The 17,552-nt window shown below is 35.6% G+C and overlaps 1 protein-coding gene across 3 annotated transcripts in view; it reads left to right on the top strand.

Annotated features, from left to right (window-relative positions):
- The window catches only part of MDFIC (MyoD family inhibitor domain containing), a 48,222-nt gene that overhangs the window by 12,298 nt on the left and 18,372 nt on the right, over window positions 1-17,552 (top strand). The gene's annotated exons all lie outside the window — the stretch shown is intronic.

Here is a 17,552-nt window from a genome sequence, read left to right as displayed (position 1 = left end):
GCTATGGTGCTACGGACTTCTTTTTTTTTAAGTTGACTTTTACAAACCCATATTCCTAGTGTTATGTCTTAGATGCTTTAAAACATAAAAAGGTGTGTAGGATTATTCCCAGTTTTCTCACTTGAGGATCACATGCTGTCCAAAAGATCATCCAAAATATCATCCACAATTGAACTCTCCTGAGGCAAAAATATTTCTGTTAACTGCTAGAGCTAATGCTAATTTAAAATTCTGTGAATACTTAAACACTAGATGTTCAAGGGAGGGGCAGCAGAAGAAACTCTTCCCTAATCATAGGATGCATCCAAAAAGCGAATAGATTCAATGCTGAGTTGTACTCCAGCTCTTAGGCTGGATATTCTTGATCAGGTTCTCCTGAACTTTCTGTAAAGATTTGCAAAGAAACTCAAATGTTAGTTAATCTTTTTTTTTTTTTTCCCCCTAAATAATGAATATAAATAATGAATCCTGGTAAATACTTGCATCCTTAATGTAGTGAATAGTTTTCAAGATCCTTAATAGGAAAACTTGAATTTAGCATGTCAGATATTTATCTGAAAATTTTAAAATAATTCTTCATGGGCTATAAAGGAGAAGAATTGCCTTCCATGATTTGAGAGTCTTCTTTACCCCCAAAGATTATTACTTTAGACCTAGTAGACAAGCAATTGGTTTGTACTTCTGTTGAGGACGTGGGTATGGAGTCAGCTGCTTTTGGAGTCGTCTTGTTCTAATTCCCCCCTCCTAGAGGTTTCATTATTCCCAAACCTGTGGGAAACCAGATTTATTTGGTAGCAACATAGTAGCATGTTTTAACTATGGAAGAAAGGGCCAAGGATGATTGGTGTTGTGGTTCCTCTAAGCTCTTCACTGCAAGAACATACTGTAGCCCTTGGGCTGGGGAAGTAGGAGAGGAAAAAGTAAATTTTTCAATGTATGGCAGGAATTGCAGCAGATTTTGCAAGATCCCGATAGTGAAGGAAGTGTAAAGTGACTTGGCAGTTATGTGCAGCTATATGTCTCTGTGACAGGAAGGTTCTCTGTCTATAAATTAAGAAAAGAAAAAGTAACAGGAAAAAGGGTAGAGATACGGTAAAATTCAGAGGTTGAATGTTAGGCCCTCCTGTGCATAAATGTGCTCTTCCTGGAGTCAGTAGCAGTTTACCTTTGTTGAAAGCAAGCTTAGCTAAAAGCTGGAAGTCTCTAAAACTCCTAGCGTTGATAATTTTGATAATTGAATTTTGTACGCTAGTGGCTTTATTATGATACAACTGAGTAGTTGTTATTATGCATTTCTTTCTCTGTTTCAAATTCATGATTTTTTGTTTAACCACCAAACAAAATGGCCGAACAAAACCTTTTTGCTTGCCCTTTTTTTTTTATTATTATTTTTTTGGTATAGCTATGAGTAGAGAAGTCAAAATAGTCAAAATTAAAGAAGAGTGTTTGGCTCACTGACAAGTACCTCTTGTAGTATTCGTAAGTTCTACAAATTGATCTACATAGTTACTAAAATTTGAATAATAGAAGAAGTGGAACAGAGAAGTTTATCACAAATATTTTTTAGGCAGTTCATTTTAAATAACTCGTATTGTAGATCAGAATGACTGTGATTCAACCAAATCTATTACCCTGCTAGACTAAATTTTGTGGAATATTGCATATTGAAAGAAGCTTGAGGTTGGAAATAAATAATGTTTTGACTATTCAGAACTATTTTAAAACCGTTTCTTTAAATTGTTTTAGACAGGACACACTTTAGTTTTCTAAGTATTAACAATTATTCACCACTATCCTAGTGATCCAGTTTCTTTTTTTCCCATACAGATTGTTTTCCAGCCCCACAGCTGATACATAATCCATTTGTGTTAGTTAGTTTTCACTGTATAAATGTTTCCAGCATTTAATTTCCAAGGTTTTTCTTTTTTGCAGCTGTTTTACCCTGCTGTTATATGGAAGTAGATTAATCAGTCAGTTTTACTGGCACACCAACAACGAAGTCCAGTGTTAGAGACTCTGTAATGACTTCACTATGTATGATTTCTTATTTGCACTTATAAACTCATTTTACCAGGCAACATCAATAAACTAAAATGCTGCACCCATTTTCCACACTAAGACACTTCCATTTCACCTTTATCTTGCAGTCCCTTTCTCAAGCCACTTTTAAAACGCTTTCTAGATTATGAGATTTCCCCCAAGTTACCTATTCCCCAACCTCCTTTGGAGCACCCCTCTCCCTAGAATGAAAACTTTCATAATATCCTGGGTAAATGGCTAATCTTGGGAAAGAGTTAAGAATTTAATTAACCAAGGAATTAGTCAGTTTTGAAAAGAGCTTGTGAATTGTGACAGATGAATATTAACTTCCAGTGCAACCCTGGGCTTCAAAAGGCTACTGTATACTGACATGTAAACAAGGGAGAGCTAAATAAGAAGGAAATGTTTATGTTGACTTTCTGTATTGATTGTTAATGCTTTTCATAACTGTTACTGGAATACTGTGTTCTGTTGGAGAAGGGTCAGTGGAGAACCACAAATATCTCAGGAATGATTAGAGTAGTTGAAAACATGCCTTATTGTGGAAAAACTCCTGGAGTTCAATCTGTTCAGTGTTAGCAAGGAGTGTAAGGAATGGTTTGCTTAGTCCCTAAGAAGCATGATGCCACAAAGAAGAGAAATCTGAGTAGCACACAGAGGAAGAAATAGATCTAATGTCTGGAAGTTCAATTAAACTGGAAATAAGGTGTGTGTATATATATATATTTAATAAGAGTATTTGTGAACAGGTAGAGCTGCTAAATTATTTTTAGGTGCATTAATTTGATTTTACTCTTGAGAAGGTGACCATTGCTATCCAGATCCTTCAATTTTACAGTTGCAGTAAGGGAGAGTCTCCTTTCCATTGTAGTTCCCCAAACTGGAAAAATTTTAGATTTTTAATCTGAGGTATTCTTAAAGGCAGTGCTAAGATCTATTCCTTACCCTTCAGAGAAGCACACGTAGCTTGCATTTTATTTAAGGATATAGAGGTTCTGCTTTTAAAAAGAGTTTAGCATTAATAGCTCCATCTGCTTTTCCTTCTTCTTCAGCAATGCATTTTAAATATCTGCAAACACCTTCTGCTTATTTTCATTGTATGATCTGGTGGCCTTTAATGGAGACATTCTGCTTGTGGTATCACTTACCTTTGGCAAATGAGAAAAAGTGAATGTTAAACCATACAGCAGAATAATCTGTGGCCATAGGAATGCAGCCATCATAGTTTTTGCTGCTCTGCATTACCACAATGCCCTGCTTTGTTCTTTGGGAAAGCTTATCTTTTCCTTTATTAGAAAGTCAAACAAGCAACTCCCCCCGCCTCTCCCTCCCAACTCTAAAGTTGGATTTCAGAATATTTAGGCAAAAGTTCTACAGAGAGTACTAGGTAATTGTCAATATGCCCTGTTATGTGGGGGAAGGAATGTTTAGGAGGGAAGAAAATGCCAGTGCCAACGCTATTTGCTTGTGAGGATTTAATTTCCTTTCTGGTTCTCAAGATGGACCTTAGCTATGTGATATTTAAGAAAACAAAAAACATCTACCATAGATTCAAATTGTCATGAATAATTGATTAATAATAATCCAATTCTCAAGATTAAATACCTAAAATATGCCCATGTTTTACAGATAGAAAGGTCATTGCTATCCATCATTTCGTAGCTTCAATTGCCTCTTTCTCCTCCATGAAACAGCCTCCCAATAAAAGTGGGTCTTGAGAGAAAGAGATTCTTCGTTCAGCTCTGCGGGGATTAAACAATTTTGCATATTCTCGTGCTTTTTGTTTTTTGTCATTAGAGCTGTTCTTTCTATATGATAATGTTCCAAAGTACCTTTTCTTGGATAATTTACAGTGCATAGTCATGTTACAGTTACTGTGATTTCAGATGACTGTGTTCATTCTGTCTAGAAAATAGTGCCAGTTTTTGAGATAACTTAAATGGTTCTTTTAAAAGTTAGAAAGCATGACACGTACAGTCATCTTCCAGTGTAACTGAGTGTGTGAATATAGAAATTTTGTAAAATAGATTAATGGAAATTATTCAGAATATCTTGCTGAGTCTGAAGGGTTTGCATAATGTTCCCAGTATATGCAGGTATTCATTCCATCTGGTTGTGAAAAACATGGGGGCCTATGGATGAACCAAACTTTAATCAGTTCAGTACTTAAACACTGAAATACAGGAATGAAGTATTTGATATTTAGATTCTTCTTTAAAAAAGACAAGTCTTTGAGAAATCTGGCCCATAGAAGGAATGGCGGTGTGAAGCACCTCCCTACAAGCTCCTTTCCCAGAGTGATGCTCTAATCCTTTCTCCAGCAGACAACTATCCTGTGTCACTTTTCTTTCTCCCCCCTGGCCTGGCAGATCTCTTACTATTTCTGTTCCAAAATTCCTCAGAAAATTCCGCTCACACATATGGATTATCCTGATGTGTTTTTTAACTTCTTACAACAGGTTGGGAAGATGGCAAACAAAACATGCATTTTAGAAAAAAACAAAACCAAACCAAAACAACAACAAAAAAACTTTAAAAATAAGTAAGTAAAATGCTTTGCATCAACTGTTACCTTTAGTACACACAGAAGGTACAATGTGATTTCCTATAATAGTTTTCAGCCACAAAATAGTGAAATACAACTTTGATGATATAAACCGGAAGAAAGCTACCTACTAAGTTGTACAGCATATGTGGGGTACTCATGCCAGTCAAGATAAAGCATCTTATGAAGGTGCTAGTGAAAATTACACTCTTTAACAAACCTTTGGAATTTAGTTCACTTAGAGGCAGGCCATTTTGTCGTGCAGCAGAAGTAAGAGGGCCTGTGCAGGACACTTAGATTTGCTTTACTTTAAAGATGTAGCTGTTGTGGCTGAGTAGGAGAGTAAGTATTACTGTTCTTGCAATAGGCTGAGAAATACAAATAAGAAATCATAAGCAACTAGTGTTAGAATACCAAGAGAGCAACAATTTTCAGCATTCCAAATAAATCAGGGTTTGCAGATGGTGCACACACATGCAGCTGGATCTTATGATCAGTACTGTTCACTTGAGACTTGATGATTCAGCTGGTGTTCTTTAGATTTTCCTGAGACTTTTTTAATGGATAACGATGACATCCTCTTCCCTGTCTCTACCTGGACGTTTCTTGCTGAAGGTTTATCCATTTTCTTGCTGTTTTGATTTCCACTAAGAATTTCTGGGATGATGTCTCAGCTGAGAAAATTTTGCTTCCGGGAAATTTCAGACCTCATTGTTGCACAACCATAGCATTTTTGTTTAATTTTCATTTAATTCTGTCCTGGTCAGAGAGACGTTTTCACAGATAGCTGTATCTTCACAATTACAGTCTTCAGAATTTAAGACCGGGCCTTCAGTGTTTTCCTAAGTCATCTACGGAATGACCTGAGTGTTGCTGATGCAGCTTTAGTAGTCCCTTACTTATAAATGAAAAAGGTGCTGTGGGATGCAAATGTTTTCTGTGTAGCTTCTGCCCAGCACCTCTAGGTTGAATGTTTTTGAAACAAGGCAGTTAGAGATGAACTGTGATAAGTAAGGAATTTGTATACTCTGTGGTGACTCCATGTGGAGAAATAAACTTGCTTTTGTTGATCCATTTGCAGAACAGTAGTTAAACTTCAGTGAGCACTTTAAACTGTGCCAGATGACCGTGAGATAGATGCATTTATTCTGCATATCACTAGTAGCCAGAATTACCTGGAGCTTTTCATTTTCTGTTTTACCTTCTGACTCTCAAAACATCATCTGAATATATGGTCTGAGGCTGGGAAGGCTTGGATGGCAGTAATCATCAGTACCAGACAAAGGTGAAATTCTTCAAGTAATGTAAAGATTACTGTGCTTGCTGTGTTTGAGCCTGCAGTAAATTGTATCTTAATTTCAGAATATTTTGCTTTGTTATATTGGTACTGTCTCAGAATTAATGTGCTGTTATGCCAGATGGGAAAGAATACATATTCTTTTCCTGATTAGTTCCTCATATAGGGAAAAAGTACAATATATTTGTAGTGGTTCCTTAAAGAGGAAGAGTAATAAAACTCTGAGTGGGTTCTGCATGAAATATTATACTACAAAAAGAATGAGTCAGTGTGGTTTCAGTCTGTTATTTTCAGTAATAACAGTGTTCAGCTAACCAGTTTTAGCAAAGAAAACACCAAATTACAAAGTACATGAAAGTATCGTCATACAAGTTGTACTTTTAGGAACCTGTTTGCTGGCAAAAAATAATATCTTGTATGTAAACCATGGCAAAAATTCTGTTAGTTTTTGTCTTTTTAATGTTTTCTTCCATTTTTGCTATCATTTGTGGAACACTTGATTTTATATAGCTTAAAAGTAGTAGTGCATATTGTGTGTACATCAAAATTCTGAAATTAATTCTTCAAAATGTAGAGCTCCAAACTAATTTTTAATCTTTTGAATTCTGCATTTACTGATATAAAAGGGAAAAATGAGGAGGGGCTTATGGCCACATCAGAAGGCCATAAGTAATTATGATGAAATATTTTTCTTCTTTATATCTATCCAGAGGAAAGAAAGGTCTGAATATTACTTATTCTGCATTCTGGTAATATCTGCAGTGCAAAAGTACCCACAAGTACCCTTTCCCTGAAGGTATTTTTCTAAAGGATAAGGAAAAACAAGGGCTTATGGCCTATTTGTGTGCTGTTGTGGTGGTGGTGGTTTTCTGTTTCCCCTGCCCTTTTATTTTTTAACAAAAAAGAAATCATGACCCAGACCCAAAGGATCTCTTTGAAAAACATTCAAATGTCAAACAGCTGTGGTCACTCAGTCTTTTTCTAATATCGGTTTTGTTAACTCATTATACTGGTGAGGTAGACTTCCAGAAATATTGAGGCTTGGTTTAAGAGAATGATGAAATATTTGCCACCTGAACCTTAACAATTCTTAAATGAGATATACAGTAGGAAATATGGTTTTGTATGGAGACAGCTCTTGAAATTTGTGACCATCGAATACCAAACAACAGCATTCTAACATAAGAGTTTTCAAATGTGAAGCTATTCGTCTGGGCCCATGAAAATGAGACACAAATTTTGCTTTAAAACCTGCCTCCCTCAAATTCTGTGCAGAATTTTAGTTATCACATTTTTGCTTTAATCTAAAGCTATAAATATTATGACACTTGTTTAGAGATAATTGTAAGATTTAACAATGCTAATATTAATTAGAGCAGAATTTCAAATAAGAAACTATTTCCTGGTGCAGAGGTTCCTCAAGTTTAAGTGAATATTATTGATTTATGTTTCAGACTTATGGTTGTATAATGTTTGCATAAAATGTTATGAAGTTTGCTTTTGAGACAAGTCAAGTAGAGCAAACTGTTAGGCAAACCTGTAAAATATGTGTCCTGTGAGTCAGTTTTGACCTTCAGGGCAAGTTTTTGCCCCAGGGAGACAGTACATGCTGTTTACTCATTCCTTAGCGGAGCAGGAGTAAGTCTGTCTTCAAGTCTGGGTAGCTACAAAATATATCTTCAAGAGTGAAATCTCTAAGCCAGTTAGATGGCATGTACCTTTTCCCATCTCCCCTCTTTATTAGGAGAGATGTTTATTTTAACTGCTATTCTGTAAGATGAAAGTTAAAATAAAATGCACATTTTAACAGAAAAGCAATGAAGGCATTTTATATTGACCAGAATTGACCATGGAGATCCGGAGATCAAGGAATGCCTTTTAGGTCTCTATAGATTAGTGAATAATACTTATTTTGCGTGAATTACAAAGTAAAGGAAAATGTTAAGTTTTGGTGAGAAGATTTGGGATCAGCCTGGCTGGGAACGTTTGTCTGAGTGATCAAATTGAGTTTTTCATAAGGGTGATATAAAAAAGTTTTTGGGTGGTAAGACAGGATACAGAGCTAAGTTTGTGTAATGCACATGTAGTTTTTATATATGCAATTTTATTGAATTATACCAGCTCATTTAACAATTTAGTATTTCCTAGCTATTTGCTTTGTAACTTTGACCTTATAAATATATATATTTTCCTACCTAAATATATATTATTTTTAGTATATGCTTTTTAATGATAATAGTCACTACTGTATTTATATCGTTAAATCAAGTATAGAGAAATATTTTTATATGTTAATAGACCTTTCAATGGGACTATGTACTAATCACTCTAGAAAGTGTCTCTCAGTGTACCTTTGTGCATCTGAAGTAGTCAAAAATCTTCCCCATGTTTTGTAAGAGTTTTCATCGTAGCTGTTTTGTAAACTGTTTTGTGCTGAATTAAGACTTGGAAACTTGAATCCAGTGTGAGCTTAATATTTACAACAAACAAGACACTGTTTAACTTTTAAAAGATATGGAAGGGAAAAAAGCAACACACAACACAGACTTAAAGGAGAAATCTTATTAGCAGTTACCTATTTTTTTCTCTCTTCTCCTGTTCCTTTCTTTTGACTGTTATTTCAGCTACTTCTGCATCCACATGATTTTCTGATTCCCATCTGTAGGGTAGTATTCTGCCTGAGGAATCTTTTCCCAATAATTTAATTGATAAATTCAATATCAATTTTAAATAAAACACAGTTTGTTTTGGACCATTTGCGTGTTACAAGGCATCTGCTCCTACACCTTTTTGAGAAAAACAGTGTAATGGAGAAACCTCATTTGCTGTGTTATGCTCACTTCTTGAACAACAGCAAAAAACCTGGCAAAAACTTTCTATTGTTAACATGGCTACATCCACACCAGGGATTCTGCTGAGATAGCTGGAATAGGGCAAGAACTTTAGCCCACATTATCGATATTTTGTCAGATATTAGTGGAACAAGTCCTTATGGAAAGGAAAGATGGCTTGTTTGTTTAGCCCTTGTACAGGCAAGGATCTATATTGCTCTCAAAACTTAAATGCAGAATTAAAAATCTACTTCTCAGTGACTATAAAGGAATGACAATTCAAGGTTTTGGTCATAAAAACCCTTTCTTTAGAAATTATGGTATTTTTGGAAGAAAGTAAAGGATATGGATTCTTGATATAGTAGAAAGAGATGTGGAGGCTATCATGGTGGAGACAAAGTTGGAGGAGCATTGAAGGCTTGTTTGCATTCTGAATAAACTGTGCTCAGTGCCCTCTTTTCCGTATTAATTTTATAAATTAAAAAGATAAAGAAAAGACTGACCCATTCCTACTGTAGTTATTGTCTCTAGGGCATTTTTCTCTTTTATGTTTGCATCGCTTTCTCTACCCCTCCACGCATTTTATTTTTATTTTTTTAACAATCCTTTTTCATGTTTCCCTAGTTCTTTCTCTATTACAATAACATGATGGTAAGCAATGTCAGGAGGGTTGTGGTTAGAGGGTGGCTGGAATTTTTTTTGAAGTGCTTAGGTATAAAGGCCTGTTCACTTCAACTTTAGGGTGTTAACATCAACATTTAACCTATTTCATAAGTAGCAATGAACCTTCTTATTAGAATCAGTGTTTTGACTGTTGAAGAGTGAACAGTAGATTAAAATTTATGAAAAGGTATGGTGCATTCAGGAAAAAGACCAGTTGTTAAATATAACAACAGGCTATGAAAATCTCAGCTTCTGGAGTCATGTTATTACATGAGATTTAAATTTTCATGAAATAAACAAATAAACCGAGCCATAGTCTTTGCAGTTTCTGACAGAAGCTGAAAGTTAAAGACTCAAAGTTAAGAATGCCAATAGCAAGGACATATTTAAAATGAAATGATTACTAGTTTTTGTGTAATTTAGGTTAGCAGTACTGCACTGAAAATAAAACCAGGAATTCTGTCTAAATAACAGGACACTAATTAAGCGTAAGGTGGTAGGGAGATGTTCCTATCGTGTGTTGTCAATTTCCTCAACCTAAGAATAGGCACAATAAAATGTAACTAGTTATGCTGAAGGCACAATAAAGAAAAGGGTGCTGGAATTAATTCCAAGTGGCAGAGCTGTGGCAACAGTGCAAATAAAATGGCAGATGGCACCAAACTTAAGTAGAGTGGGTAAGGATGTGTCAAAAACTCTGCAGTTGTGTCCTTTTGGCAGTTACTTGAATGGTTTCCTAAGAGCTTTCCTGCTAGGGGCCAAGAAATGCAAGAAGGGAGGCTGAGATGTTTCCTCAGTACGAAACAGCTGCACGGCACAAAGGAACAGAGGCTGCAGTTTGGTTTGCTGATCGCTAGCCTGCTTGAGCTGCTGTTGCTGATGATGACATGAATGCTTTTGTGGAGCTGAAGGCTTTTATAAGCAGCAAAGGAAGGTTGTTTGCATGTGATGTAGTTGCTGTCTTTGCTGCGAGATGAGGGTTGCCTCTGTACTTGTGATCTTTGGGGACAAGAGAGGGTTCCTGCTTCAGCTGTGACTTACTAAAGCTCTTGAATTGTGAAAGGACAAAAAATATGAACACAGATGTAAATTGTTATGCTTTTACTTAACATGCTGTTTCTTTCCTATGAAACCCTTCAGTTTATTTGCAAAACCTTATAACCAAGAGTTTTTTAAATGTAACAGCAATTATTTTTCAGTATAGTGAGTAACATTGACATAGCACACATAGCTGTATCTGTACTCCGTTTAAAAAATAATAATTGTGATTAGTATACTGAAGATTTTTTTCCCCCAAAAATATAGGAAAATATGTCTTCTAAATAAGAGACAAAACAAATTTTTTTTTTTTGAAAAAGATCCTTGTTGCAAGAAACGTTCAAATTTAAATGCTATAGGAGTAGGTAAACAGTACGTAAACTAAATAAACTTCAGTGGGTCAAATTATGTAGTTTTATAAGTTGAAAGAAGAAGTATTATTAATGTTTTTAAAAGAGAATGAAAATTATTCCACATATATGCTGAATGGTTTTGAACACGTTGAAATAAGAAAACTCCCTTTCTGTATGTTAGAGATAAAAAGCAATATTCTACTGCTATCCAATCAATTTTGCAGTAGAAGGACTTGCAACTGCTACTGGCCTCTACTATATTGAAATGGTTTGAGCATAATAATTTCATGAAGATTTATATCTGTTTTCCTGAAAGGAGAGGAGAATCAGAATTTTAGAATGTGAAAGAAAAAAGTTGTATGGGTAATTTCATCCCATTAAGACAATTTACTTATTCCTTCAAATGATCTGTTACTTTCTCCTTTGCCCTAATGCGATTGTTTCTTATATTTTTTGTGCTTGTTTCTGCTGGTCACTGATATGACACTGTATTTTTCTAGCAGCACAGATTTGTAACTGTGTGGCTCAGATATCAGAATTTTCTTGTGCATTGTTTGAGCAGCTTATGCTTTGCTTCCTTTCAGGAAACTAAGCACACCATTTTTACAGGAAGTTCAGTCTTCACCAGACAGTCAGCAGTCTGACTCTTGCACTTCAGTAAGGGATGTGAGCATGAGCAGAAGGCAAAAATGCATGTAGCTTTTTTTTTTTTCTTTTTTTCTTCTTGAATTCATATAATAGATATCATATATAAAAGCTTGGCCAGGATGAGTGAGTATTGTCCAGCTGAGTCAGAAAGAGAACTTCCTAGAATGTTTTGGTAGAATATAATTAATACGGAGTAAATAATAATAATAATAATAAAAACCACATTTTCCTTTGTGCTAAGTATTGGTGGCAATGATTACATGTTAAGCACATTCAGCTTTGAACTGATCACACAAATCTCTCAGATTATAAATTTTTACATTGCCTTTCCTGTCAGCATATGAAACTGCTGTTTTAGCTGTGTCGGTGTAAAATAAAGTCAGGTTGTCTGTGGGGCAAAGGAGGGCTGCAGAGATGGAGGGCTGCCTGTACTCCATGGCCCTGCCAATCCCACCCACGGGCACAGCAGCCAGGTGGGATGGGTGAAGGGGTCCTGTGCCCATCTCCTAGGCCCTGCTCACTGAGAGGGAATGCCCATAGCCAGAGGACGTCAGTAGCAGAAGAGACCCCTCTCAGTGTCTTTAATGTCTGTGTAGATACCTATTGCTTCTCTATCTACTCTCTTATTTATTTATTTACTTATTTTGGTAGGTGGATATCTGCTGCACTCTGCTGTGTTTCTCCTTTTTTGTCCCACTGACAGTCATTGTATTAATCACCCACTCTGTAGGAATCTGCAGTAATGACAACCTAGGCATTGTTGTGGACCTCATGTCTAATCCCTGCTTTCTGACACAGAATTTCCATTTTCCATCATTCCACTGTTGCTGAATGTGGCTGACTTTTGGCCCGGGCTCCTCAAGCCTTTCTGACCTTGAGCAGAAGGGAAGCTGTTGCTTCAACTCTAGATTACTGTGCAAATACAACATGTTTATCTTCATTTAATTTAATTGCTTAACAATGAGTGGATTATCATTTAATTATTTCCTTACTTGTAAAATTTGTAGCAAATGCTTCAGCTGTCGTAGATTTTACTTATGATTTTTTTTCCTTCCCTATTGCTTTTCTGCGCTCGCAAACTGAAGTGTCTCAGCTCACTGTATATTTTTCCCTTCTCTATCTCCTTCCCCTCCAGTGCTGTCGTCTTGTGGGTGGTTGCTATCTACTCTTTTTTCTTTTGATGTTTTTGCCCTACTATTGTTTTAATAATGTAAAAACCCAAGTCTTAGCCTGTTCCTTGTGGTTAGTACCCATTTGCTTCTCCTATTCCATTTTCCTTGCAGCTGTGCTTTACCCTTTTCTTCCTTTGGTTTTCTGGTACTTGATAGCTGATGCCAAACCTAGCATCAACTCTGGATTGCTAGAAAGAATAGCAGAGAGAAAATGAATGCAGCAAAGGTTCAGAAACTCAGGTATCAATTTATGTATTTCTATTTTTGTACCAATTTTCTTTTTTTTTTTCTCCCCACTGCCTTTTTACACACTCCATTCTTTGTTGCTGTCCTGCTGTTTTTACTCCTATTTCTTTCTTTCTGCATGTTGTTGGTTTTGTTAATAGCAGCATTGTGCAATGCTTAGAATTATAGGGATGATGAAAGACAAAGCGATAAGAGCAGGGGGGCAGACTGATATCTGAGTTGGAGCACTTTGGAATCTTCAGAAATTCTGTCTGCAGAAATTCAGAGATGTGGAGGACTTGAAATCAATGGAACAGTGAATGTTAAGGGAATAAATTTCAAGCATTTGCCTTTATGCCCTTTTTAAAAACAAACAAACAAAACAAACAAAAAAAGTACAGCCAGTTTCTGTATGTATTTGTTTGAGTTTTAAAGAATACTGAAATCTCATCATCCTATAACCCTGTATATAGGATCAGTAGTGAATAAATCTGACCTTTGGCTGTTTTCTCACTCAAAGGTGAGTGCTGAATGGGCTAGGCTGAGAAGCCAGGACTGCTATTTGCCTCACCATTTCATGGTTTCTGCTACAGTGCAACAGTGACTAGCCCATTGTTGTTGGGCTTTTGAGGAAGGGAGCAGAAGATGGTGGAGCCAAGAGGACCTGTTTGTGCACTTGCACAGGTTGTGGCTGTTAATGACACTGAGGTTATCTCTCCTAGCCGGTATATCCTGTTGTGTCGCTTATGAGGCAATACCCAGCAAGAGATATCCTGTTATTTGTAGCTTCTCTTTGAAGTTTATTTGATTTGGGAACAAGTAACACAATGGTGAGAGGCATCGAAAATCTTCCAAATGATTGATTTAATGTATTAGTTTCATGGGACTCCAGTGTGTCTTTATGCAGTGGTATAACCATATGTTGTAATATGTACTGATTGCATAAGTGCTGTAATTGTCATGCCAACAGCTTGGATTACTTTTTTGCATGTACTGGTTAATTACCCTTCCTTTTAAAATTAGAGCTTCAGAAGCAAGCCATGCTGTTCCTCAGTGAGATGTAATTGTGTTGTTTTTGTACCCCTTTGTATCTTTTACAGTTCTGGGGACTGTTTCCACATCTATTAAATGACCGATTATTAATGGTCTAGGAATAGATCACTTTCACCACTTCAGAAATTAACAAGCCTAATTCTCTGATTCTTAATTTGTGCATTATTTTGTTTTCATATCCAATATCTACAAATCACTGTGCATTAAAAAGCAAAATTTAACAACAAGAACTACAAAAAAAAAAGTAGATCACAATTTCTCTTAATAAGTATGCTATGTGGAAAACATAGGAAGAAATAACTAAGCATTTCACCCTAAATACAAAAAAAATCACCTTCAGAAGTCATTGATTAATGTGTAAATGACCAACAACATGCACGTGGAATTCTGGAATGTTGATCATAAATTAATCTGGCATTACACGTCTGTGCAATGACAGTTGCTACTGTAAGTATTTCTACAGTTGTTTGTTCTCAAGAAGTGAAAAACTGTATTCTGTGTTAAGAACTGTATTCCACTTTATGTAGATGTAGATTATCAACCACCACGTTATGTGAATCATTTTTATTTCTAACTATGTTGTGTTCTAGAAAGAATTTACATATCATTTGCAAAGTTTACATATCATTTGCAAAGTTTATCATAGATGCCAATATTTTCAGTCTCACAAAACTACTGCTAATGATGGCAAGATTTGTGTATGATAAAGAAGGAGAATTTTCTAATGGTAATTAGAAGACAAAAAGATATTTGTATTTTGAGATAACTGTTAAAAGACAGGTAACTGAAAAGAGTTAAGGCCTCACTCAATCCAGCAATGATAAAAAAAAATTTGCTGTTGCTGTTATTTAAAAAAAAAAAAAAGAAAAAAGAAAAAAGAAAAACCAAAAACACTTCAGGGAAGAGGATTTGTAAATACAGAAATTCACTCCACATGTTCAGTGGGAATGCCTATCAACTTTGTAAACCTCTGGCTACCAGCCTTTTTCATGCTTCCCTGTGTTAAATGCTGCTTTTGGGGTATGTCAAAGACATCTTTAAACAATTTCTGCAACCCTTCAAACAATGTGTAAGGTCCCGCAGAGCTTCCAGAGGAAAGCACTGCAGGTGTCTTTGCACAGATTTAAGAGTACACTTGGCACCTTCTTGTGCACTTGTGTCGCCTTCTCAACCCATAAACACACATGCACACGTATTTGCCATTCTTGTCAGCCCTTCATGGACTGAGAGCTGACAAGCTAAAATGTCTTTTCCCTTTGTCCCCCTACAGCCCTGTTGCTGTTATACCTGGTGCTCTCTGGATGTGTTCTCAGACATACTTTAACAAAGTGTTCTCAGTGTGGGTCTTGTAAAACTCAGCAATTTTACTACAGTATTTTCTTTACAAAGAACATCCTGTTTCATAATAATTTATTGTATTCATTTGAAGATGTCCCCATGTCTTACAAGAAGCAATTCTTAAAAGGTAGTTGATGCTGTTAGTTGGAACTTTGTTTTCCTTGTAAAGTCAGCATGGTATAAAAAATTCAGTGTAAAAAATTGATTTTAAAAGATAGATTGTACCTTGATGGTACCTTGTTATTTAGTTAATGTATGCTTTCTATGATATGGAAGCTGCAGTATATGCTATTTATGTCCTAGAAAATATTCAAAAATAATTGCTGACAAAAGCCACTTCACAGGTTGACTCAGAGGTACATCTTGTAATCTGATTGTTAATATTCTGGATAGCTAGGCAGAGGAAACTATTGATGTAGTTTGAAGATCTGCATAGAGACTAGTCAGGATTTTAGTTAAAATGTGATGAGGAAGAGAGATTGAGATATTTGAGTTCTTCCAGCTTCACTGAAATTTTATGCTTATTGAGCATATAAATGCATACAATTTGTAATATTTTTGAAAAGGTAAGATTTTTTGCTAGTCAGTTTGAACTGTTGCCTTTTATATCTTAGGAATTTATGTCTTTTCCAGAAGCAATGTGGAATCACCTTAATTTTACTCTAGAATACAAGTAGCTCCTAGTTTTACTATAAAATCCATGACTATCTGTCATTTGCTTTATTTTCCCCCTCAAGCCTGGGTTTGTGTTATGAAGAAGTACTGATAAGAAACAGAGGCCTGATTCTTACCTTCCTTGTATGTGGTCTCTTCAGCGTGATCCATGCAGAGTGAGTAGAAGCAGCTACCGCTGAGATCAAACAATTTCCCAAGCTCAAATTAGCATGTAGATCTTGGCTTTCAACATTAACGGACCAAAGCAGGACCCCTATATTTCCTAAAAAAAAAAAAGTTCATCCACTTATTGTTTTTGCAACTTTTTTGGGAGGCAGAGAATTGTCAAGCATATTCTGAACTGAAATACTATTCTGTATTTTCTCAATATGTGAAAATGTCAAAGGTTATATTTTTTTACACCCACCAGTTTTGCATTTTTATTCCACCCTAGTCCACCTGCAAAAATATTGTTTCTATGGCCTGATCTGATGTCATGAACTAATGTGTCATAAACTAAGAAAAACAGTGCTCTTACCTCTCCAGGTATGTAGTCAGATGATCCAGGCTATAAGTGGAAAGGTTTTATTTATTTATTTATTTATTCGCCCTCCCCAGCCATCGGTGATGTTGGCCAGACTATCAAACTCCATAGGCATCTGTATCAGGTGCCTTGGAATTGCTTTTGATGTGATTAGGGTACTAATTAGCTGTCTCAATTTTTCTCTCCCTCCTGATGTTTTCTTTTGATTCACTTTGACTCTGAGGAGCCTGTATTCTGTGTTTGTTTTTGTGTTGTATTTTAAATCCCTAATGATAGCTTAAACTGTCCTCTTTTTGTTGAGTATTTCCCTGTGTTTACATACATTTTTCTGTTAAATGCATACATCAGGACTTTTCTCATAAGAATAGCTGTTATTTTCTAGAGGTGTAAACCGTGTATTGTCAGTGTGTATATATATGTGCTTTGGATTTTACAGTCCAAATGAGAATGTGCATAGTTACTTCATCCAAAACTATCAAAATCATAGCAAGTGCTTAGTACTTGAATATTTATTCACCAGATAGTAACATTACAATTAAATTATTATGTAAAGCCAGTTAAATAACAGCAGAAGTTATTGTATTAAGGCCCACTTTGCAAGGAAACCAATGACAAGGAAGCAGTGAAACATGCTAATAGATTATATGCTATAGCAATATATTGCCTTTTTATTGCTTTTCCACAGGCAGCAGATTCATGTATAGTTATTACTAGCTACATTATCTGCTAGTTTTCTATCAAAAAAGATTCAATCTATTGAACCATTAATCCAATATTTATCATTCTTATTGAAAATCCACTAGTGTTAGTACTGTATAAAATATTGACTTAAATGTACTGGTTTTGCTAAAGATTAAAAACATATTAACCTAAAAAGCACAGTATTTCTTAGGACATTTGAAACTATTCATTCTGGATGTTTAAACTGACAATATTTCTGTGTTGTGTGAGGAATGATTTTTTATTTCTTTAAAAATCTTTGACATACAGTAAGTGACCAATGCCATACTGATTTGAAGATGCTGAATGTTCATACAACTCATATTTGAAATTTTGATGTGTATTGCATTAGTTACTGAATATCAAGAATAAAATTTTTGCTCATACATAGAGTGCAAAATGGGATCTTTTGTAGCAGCACACGGCCTGTT

Source organism: Cygnus atratus, chromosome 1 (genome assembly GCF_013377495.2).
Source record: "Cygnus atratus isolate AKBS03 ecotype Queensland, Australia chromosome 1, CAtr_DNAZoo_HiC_assembly, whole genome shotgun sequence".
NCBI classification, from domain to species: domain Eukaryota; kingdom Metazoa; phylum Chordata; class Aves; order Anseriformes; family Anatidae; genus Cygnus; species Cygnus atratus.
The sequence above is the reverse complement of the archived record's forward strand: the minus strand, read 5'-3'. Positions and strand labels throughout refer to the sequence as shown.